Below are 8,866 nucleotides of genomic sequence, written 5' to 3'. Positions count from 1 at the left end.
AAACTTTTCACAATTTAAAAAAAAAAATAAAAAAAGAAATAACATTCTTTTTTGCTGCAGTGCATTTCACACTTCCAGGCTGATCTACAGTCCAAATGTTGCAATGCCAAGTTAATTCCGAATATGTAAACCTGCTAAATCTGCAGGGGGTTGAATACTACTTGTAGGCACTGTATATATATATATATATATATATATATATATATATATATAAAATATGCTACATAACTACATCCCCCATATACTACACCTGTAATATACTACGCCTGTAATATACATCACTACACCCCTGCATGTACTACACCTGTAATATACTACAACACAACATCCCCCTTATACTACACCTGTAATATACTACATCCCCATATAATACACCTGTAATATACTACACCTCCATGTACTATACCTGTAATATACTACACCCTACACCTGTAATATACTACATCACTACACCCCCAATATACTACACCTGTAATATACTACATCCCATATAATACACCTGTAATATACTACACCCCTGCATGTACTACACCTGTAATATACTACAACACAACATCCCCCTTATACTACACCTGTAATATACTACATCCCCATATAATACACCTGTAATATACTACACCTCCATGTACTATACCTGTAATATACTACACCCTACACCTGTAATATACTACATCACTACACCCCCAATATACTACACCTGTAATATACTACATCCCATATAATACACCTGTAATATACTACACCCCTGCATGTACTACACCTGTAATATACTACAACACAACATCCCCCTTATACTACACCTGTAATATACTACATCCCCATATAATACACCTGTAATATACTACACCTCCATGTACTATACCTGTAATATACTACACCCTACACCTGTAATATACTACATCACTACACCCCCAATACACTACACCTGTAATATACTACATCCCATATAATACACCTGTAATATACTACACCCCCCATATACTACACCTATAATATACTACATCATTACACCCCCTTATATACACCTGCAATATACTACATCACTACACACCCCATATACTACATCTGTAATATACTACATCATTACACCCCTATATAATACACTTGTAATATACTACACCACTACACCCCCCATGTACTACACCTATAATATACTTCATCCCCATATAAGACACCTGTAATATACTACATCCCCATATAATACACCTGTAATATACTACACCTCCATGTACTATACCTGTAATATACTACACCCTACACCTGTAATATACTACATCACTACACCCCCAATATACTACACCTGTAATATACTACATCCCATATAATACACCTGTAATATACTACACCCCTGCATGTACTACACCTGTAATATACTACAACACAACATCCCCCTTATACTACACCTGTAATATACTACATCCCCATATAATACACCTGTAATATACTACACCTCCATGTACTATACCTGTAATATACTACACCCTACACCTGTAATATACTACATCACTACACCCCCAATATACTACACCTGTAATATACTACATCCCATATAATACACCTGTAATATACTACACCCCCCATATACTACACCTATAATATACTACATCATTACACCCCCTTATATACACCTGCAATATACTACATCACTACACACCCCATATACTACATCTGTAATATACTACATCATTACACCCCTATATAATACACTTGTAATATACTACACCACTACACCCCCCATGTACTACACCTATAATATACTTCATCCCCATATAAGACACCTGTAATATACTACATCCCCATATAATACACCTGTAATATACTACACCTCCATGTACTATACCTGTAATATACTACACCCTACACCTGTAATATACTACATCACTACACCCCCAATATACTACACCTGTAATATACTACATCCCATATAATACACCTGTAATATACTACACCCCTGCATGTACTACACCTGTAATATACTACAACACAACATCCCCCTTATACTACACCTGTAATATACTACATCCCCATATAATACACCTGTAATATACTACACCTCCATGTACTATACCTGTAATATACTACACCCTACACCTGTAATATACTACATCACTACACCCCCAATATACTACACCTGTAATATACTACATCCCATATAATACACCTGTAATATACTACACCCCCCATATACTACACCTATAATATACTACATCATTACACCCCCTTATATACACCTGCAATATACTACATCACTACACACCCCATATACTACATCTGTAATATACTACATCATTACACCCCTATATAATACACTTGTAATATACTACACCACTACACCCCCCATGTACTACACCTATAATATACTTCATCCCCATATAAGACACCTGTAATATGCTACACCCCGCATGTACTAAACCTGTAATATACTACACCCCCATGTACTACACCCTACACCTGTAATATACTACATCACTACACCCCCCCATATACTACACCTGTAATATACTACATCATTACACCCCCTTATATACACCTGCAATATACTACATCACTACACCCCCCATGTACTACACCTGTAATATGCTACATCACTACACCCCCCATGTACTACACCTGTAATATACTACATCACTACACCCCATGTACTACACCTATAAAATACTACATCCCCATATAAGACACCTGTAATATGCTACACCCCCCATGTACTAAACCTGTAATATACTACACCCCCCATGTACTACACCCTACACCTGTAATATACTACATCCCCATATAATACACCTGTAATATACTACACCCCCATGTACTATACCTGTAATATACTACACCCTACACCTGTAATATACTGCATCACTACACCCCCCGTATACTACACCTGTAATATACTACATCCCCATATAATACACCTGTAATATACTACACCCCCCATGTACTACACCTGTAATATACTACACCCCCCATATACTACACCTGTAATATACTACATCATTACACCCCCTTATATACACCTGCAATATACTACATCACTACACCCCACATATACTACACCTGTAATATACTACATCATTACACTCCCTTATATACACCTATAATATACTACATCATTACACCCCCATATAATACACCTGTAATATACTACATCACTACACCCCCCATGTACTACACCTGTAATATGCTACATCACTACATCCCCCATGTACTACACCTATAATATACTACTTCTCCATATAATATACCTGTAATATACTACATCCCCATATAATACACCTGTAATATACTACACCTGTAATATACATCACTACACCCCCGTGTACTGCAGCTGTAATATACTACACCCCCCCATGTACTATACCTGTAATATACTACACCCCGCCATGTACTACAGCCTACACCTGCAATATACTACATCACTACACCCCCCCCATATACTACACCTGTAATATACTACATCACTACACCCCCCATATACTACACCTGTAATATACTAGATCATTACACCCCCATATAATACACCTGCAATATACTACATCACTACACCCCCCATATTGTAGGGGCCCCTGCCGCCGCTGCTGCTTCTTGTACAGGTCCAGGCTGCGCTGCTTCTTCTGCCGGGAACTTTTAAATATACAAGATAAGGCAGAAAAGGGGTTAATGCTGTGCATCAGCCAAATGAAGACGTATAATGTTGATGAAGATGAGTATTCTTTTATTTCATAGGTCTACGCGTTTCAAGGTGACAACAACAAGGTGACATCAACTTGTTGTTGATGCATTGGTCCTGAGGAAGAGGTTGTCACCTTGAAACGCGTAGACCTATGAAATAAAAGAATACTCATCTTCATCAACATTATACGTCTTCATTTGGCTGATGCGTAGCATTAACCCCTTTTCTGCCTTATCTTGTATGCTCATCCACGTGGGGCTGCAGCAGACGCCATTATCTCATGCGCACTAGTGGTTGTGACTGTCACAACTGATCCAGGTGAGTGTATATTTTCCAGGTATACCCCACTGATCACTTTGGTGTTACACTATCAGCGCTCCTTATTTTCAGATCTATATGGGAACTTTTAAATGACACTCGCGTGCCGTACTGACGACATCAGGGCGCGCGTGTGTCACAGAGGAAGTGCCGGCAGGGAACAAAGGACAAATTACTGTGTTCCGCTGCCTGCACTGACTGTGCAGAGCTGCAGGATTGCTGCCTGCCCCGCACGCTGCTTGTGATGAGAGTAATCTGACCAGGGACCTCCCGGAGCCTGGAGCTCCGGACAACAGGTCAGATTGCCCTCATTACTGACCAGCGAGCAATGGCCCCCTGAACCTTCGGTCCCCTGTGCGGCTGAACCGGCTGCACATGCGATATGTCCGCCAGTGGTGCCCACGATCAGTATTTGCAGTGGTTTGGACGCAGCCTACCTCAGCTGCGTCCAAACCGATGCGTTGTACAGTACAAGCACAGTGGATGGATTTCTAGAAATTCCATACCCACTATGCTTCTTTTTTTAAACAGCAAACACTGACTTGTGGTGCGTCTTTCCATACCGCAGCATGTCAATTGTTTGCTGCGGAATCGCATGCGTCCTCTGTAGGGAGAACACAGCGAGGAGCCCGCAGCGCACCGAACCCTGATCGTGGGCACAGTCAGCTGCGGTCTCCTGCGTTCACCTGCGGAGGAGACATGCGCCCCCCCCAGTCAGGACTCGCTGCTTTCTGAACGCTGTGAGTCCTGATCGCAGGCACATACCCTCACAGCGCAAGGACAGCTTCCTGAAATATGGTAAATATCAGCGATGTTTACAATCTGTAGCTCCTCCGCCCTCTTGATGTTGTTTGCCAGTTTTCACGCAAAAGGATTTATTCATTGAAATGTTTGTCTAATCCATGGACTTTATGTTCTTGCCATTAAATTCATGAAAGTGAGAAAAATAAATAGACGGCTTCCTGGAGGTCATTTATGTGTTATCCTTTTTTTTATGGATATTTTTTTTAGCATATACAAAAGTAGACAATGTTGTGTCAATGTAGCCTGACAAAACTATTAAAAAAAAGTGTACATGTCTGTGTGGTGCCTGAATTTTTTTATCAGACAGCACACAGAGTGAGTATGTCCTATTCTGTAGGGTTACGCAACTGTACAAAAAAATCGGTCTAATTTTTATCCAGAAAAGTTGTACAATTTTTACTCACTTGTAATCTGTGTGAAATCTATTTTTTGATAAGCAGTTATTAATTTACAGGAGCATTTACAGTTTCCTATGGTACAAAATTGTAATTATCTATAAAAGTCAGATGCCATGCTGTGGCAATTGATTATTTTAGCAGTATAATGGAAAATCCAGCTCACCGTTACAAATCTCCACCTCCTGTTCAGAGCTTGGACAAGGACTCTGCCATGGCCTGAATACAGCATACAAAAGTGAAAATGTCCAGATCAATGAACAGATTCTTCTTTATTTTCCTACCTATTCAAAGTGGGACACTACATGATTTTCTAAAAAAAACACTATAAATAGCATCCACATCTAGCGGTGAAAAAGTATAACCACCCCTAGTCATGATCAAGGATGGTTATACACCTGAAACGCGTAGATGTGGATGCTATGATAGCGTTTTTTTATAATGTAATGTACCCTGTTTGAATAGTCAAGAAAATAAAGAAGAACATGTTCATTGAGCTGGACGTTTTTACCTATGTATTTGATTTTTTGCAACACCCATAGATGTGAATGTCTGAGTCTCCTCCGATTTCAGAGTAATATTGCAGCATGCTGAGATTTTTTTCTCATGCCAAATCGGTATCAGAAACACCCCCCCTCCCCCCGCTCATCTGTACTGCTTTATTGAATAACATGGGTTTCGCACAGTGTTTGGCTCTTAACTTGCCGAATGTCATGGCGGCATCAGACGCTGTTCGGACTACAGACTTAGAAGCAGTGTGGAGTATCAGAGTTGCACAGACAGGCTCTGGCGTCGACCAGCTTTGTGCTCATTAATGATCAGGCTAGCAGAAGTTAATTTTTGTTAGCCTGCTGGTTACCTTTTAGATCACATGTTGCGGGAGACCTATCATAGTTACTCTCCGCCTTTTTAACATGGAGGAATCTGTCTTCCCATGCCAACTATAGCTTTTCCTAATCTGGTCCGTGTGCTGTTGTGTTTCGGTAACTTGTGTTTTACTGTGTGTTGCTTGGTATGCTATGGAATTCCTCCTGTTGTCTGGTTATTTCCTCCCTGATCTTTATTTTGCGCTTTATCATTTGTCTGCTAACTCTGTGTGAGCATGCTGCATGATACAGTTTTGGTTTCCCCATTTGTCCATATCTGTTGGTTCACCAGTTCTGTCCCGGTCCTCCCCTGGGGTGGGGAAGAGGGGGTATTAGATCATGGCTGGCCAGGAGCAGGGCAATGAAGGCTACTTAGACATTGTCACCATTAGACATATCTCTGGGAGTAGGGACAGCTATGGTTCCCCTAGCCTGAGGGCCAGTCTAGGCACCCTGGCCCCCTGTTATTCCCTCACACCTAGTGACAGTGGATCAGTGTGTTATTTGATGAGTAACTGGATTCCACACATGCGATTAATAAAGTTGTGTGCACAATCCCTTATTATCAACATCAGATCAGAATAGGACAGTGTCATGGATCTCGATCTAGGATTGTGATTTTTCACAGATGTGTGAATGGTTCTGTGAGACTCTAGGAATTTGAGTGTTGTCCAATAACAAATTGGATCACACTCAAATATTTCAGGTGGACGTGTGAATGCACTCTAAGCTTTTTTATCACCAAATACAAGTTGAACTTTGATTTGTCATAAATCAGCTTAATAATCATTCAGGAGACGATTTCAGACCCAGCCATTATACGTGAGCTCACTGATGGACTTGATAGTTAAATCTTTCTGTTACTTGGGCCTTATTCAGACATCAGTCATTTTTATCCTACTAATAAAATGAAATTATTTTCATCACTGTTTCACCTTAATGACTAGGCCATTTTTTGCAATTCTGACCAGTGTCTCTTTGACAGGTTATAACTAGTGATGGCCGGACTTGTAGATATCCGGGATCTGCGGGACTAATCAAATTTAAAAAAAGAAAATGGTTCCAGCCCGGATATTACCACAGATATGTGGCCAGACGTCAGTCCCCATATAAGTCTATGGGGACCAGAATCCGGCGCTTAAAAATGGTGGTAGGAACTGGTTAATAGTCTACTGGATCATGGTGGACTCATACATCTCTGAAACACATATGGTTGCTGGAAAAGATGTGTATTTTATGTCATGGGTAGCATACTGAAATGGAATATTTACCTTGCAGCATGTATTGATGATGGGTATGGACTGCAGGTGCACTGTTCATTGTATAATTTGGGTGTTGTTTTTGTGACTGAAGATGGTCTTTTTCTTTTTCTTCTCGCCGTAATGGTCTTGCGGTGAATTAGACTGTTATATGTGTCAGGCTGCTTTCACACATCAGTTTTATGCCATCAGGCACAATCCGGCAAAAACCTGAAAAAACGGATCCGGCGTCTGTTGCCGCCGGATCTGTTTTTTCCCCCATAGACTTCTATTAGCACCAGATTGTGCCGGATGGCCTTGCGTTCCATCCGACTTTAGCCGGATCCGGCAAAATTTGCTTGTTTGGCGGCCGGATGGAACGCTGAGTGGAACTTTTTTTGTCTCTGGCGAAAAACCGTATCACACCGGATCTGGTGTCGTATGTAGTGTTTTATAATGGAAGTCTATGGATGCCGGATCCGGCGTAATGCGTCAAAAAACGGATACAGCCGCCGGATCCGTTTTTTGAACTGAGCATGCTCAGAATCACAACGGATCCGTCAAAAAACTGAAGGAACTGATGGTAAAAGCTGATGCAACTGATCCGTTTTTTTGCTGGATGTGTCGCATCAGTTTTTTTGCCTCATGCCAAAAAACTGATGTGTGAAAGCAGCCTTATGTACTTTTTTGGTTAATAAAAATTAACCTGATTTCAAATTTAGCTGACTGCTTCCAATCACAGATGCTATGTGTGTCTATCGTGGCAAAAAAATAAAAAAATTGGTGTAGGGTCCCCCCCATATTATAATACCCAGCACTGATAAAGCATACGGCTACAGGCTGCAGCCCCAGCCCTGCTCTTATCTTGGCTGTGTATTAAAATAAGAGGAATCACATGCAGTTTTTTTATTATTTAAATAATTTTAACATTCCCCTCCAATTTTGATACGCAGCCATAAGGCCTGACAGTGGGGGGGCTGATATTCTCAGACTGTGGAGACCCATGCTTATTGGGCCCCCCAGCCTAAAAATTGCAATCTGTAGCTGCCCAAGATTGTTGCATCTATTAGATGTGACAACCCCTGAACGTTACCTGGCTCTTCCCTATTGCCCTGGTGCAGTGGCAATTTCAAGCTGCAGCCCTCAGCTGTCTGCTTTACCTTGGCTGGTAATATCCAATAGGGGAAACCTCACTATTTTTTTTATTCCCTATCCACATTTTTTGCAGGGCAATTGTCCTCCTCTTACCCCCATTTCGCTTCCTTGAGTAGCCCCAGCGCTTACTATGACCATTTTACAGGACAGAAGTTCAGGTCTCCATTTACTTATATTGGTTTCAGAGTAAAGTTCGGTTCCTGAACCAAACGTTTACCTAAGGTCAAGCTGAACCCGAACTTCCACGGGTCCACTCAGCCCTAGCCATGTGCACAACACACCCTTGTGGTAAACCCATACCGTGCAGCAAAATGCGTTGTTATATGTGGACCTGCCTTGGCTCTCACCATTCCTGCTCTAATGCTAACTGCTCACATACTGCACATGCGCAGTTAGTACAGAGACTATGCGATCCTTGCACCTCCA

Source organism: Anomaloglossus baeobatrachus, chromosome 2, assembly GCF_048569485.1.
Source record: "Anomaloglossus baeobatrachus isolate aAnoBae1 chromosome 2, aAnoBae1.hap1, whole genome shotgun sequence".
Taxonomy (NCBI): domain Eukaryota; kingdom Metazoa; phylum Chordata; class Amphibia; order Anura; family Aromobatidae; genus Anomaloglossus; species Anomaloglossus baeobatrachus.
The sequence above is the reverse complement of the archived record's forward strand: the minus strand, read 5'-3'. Positions refer to the sequence as shown.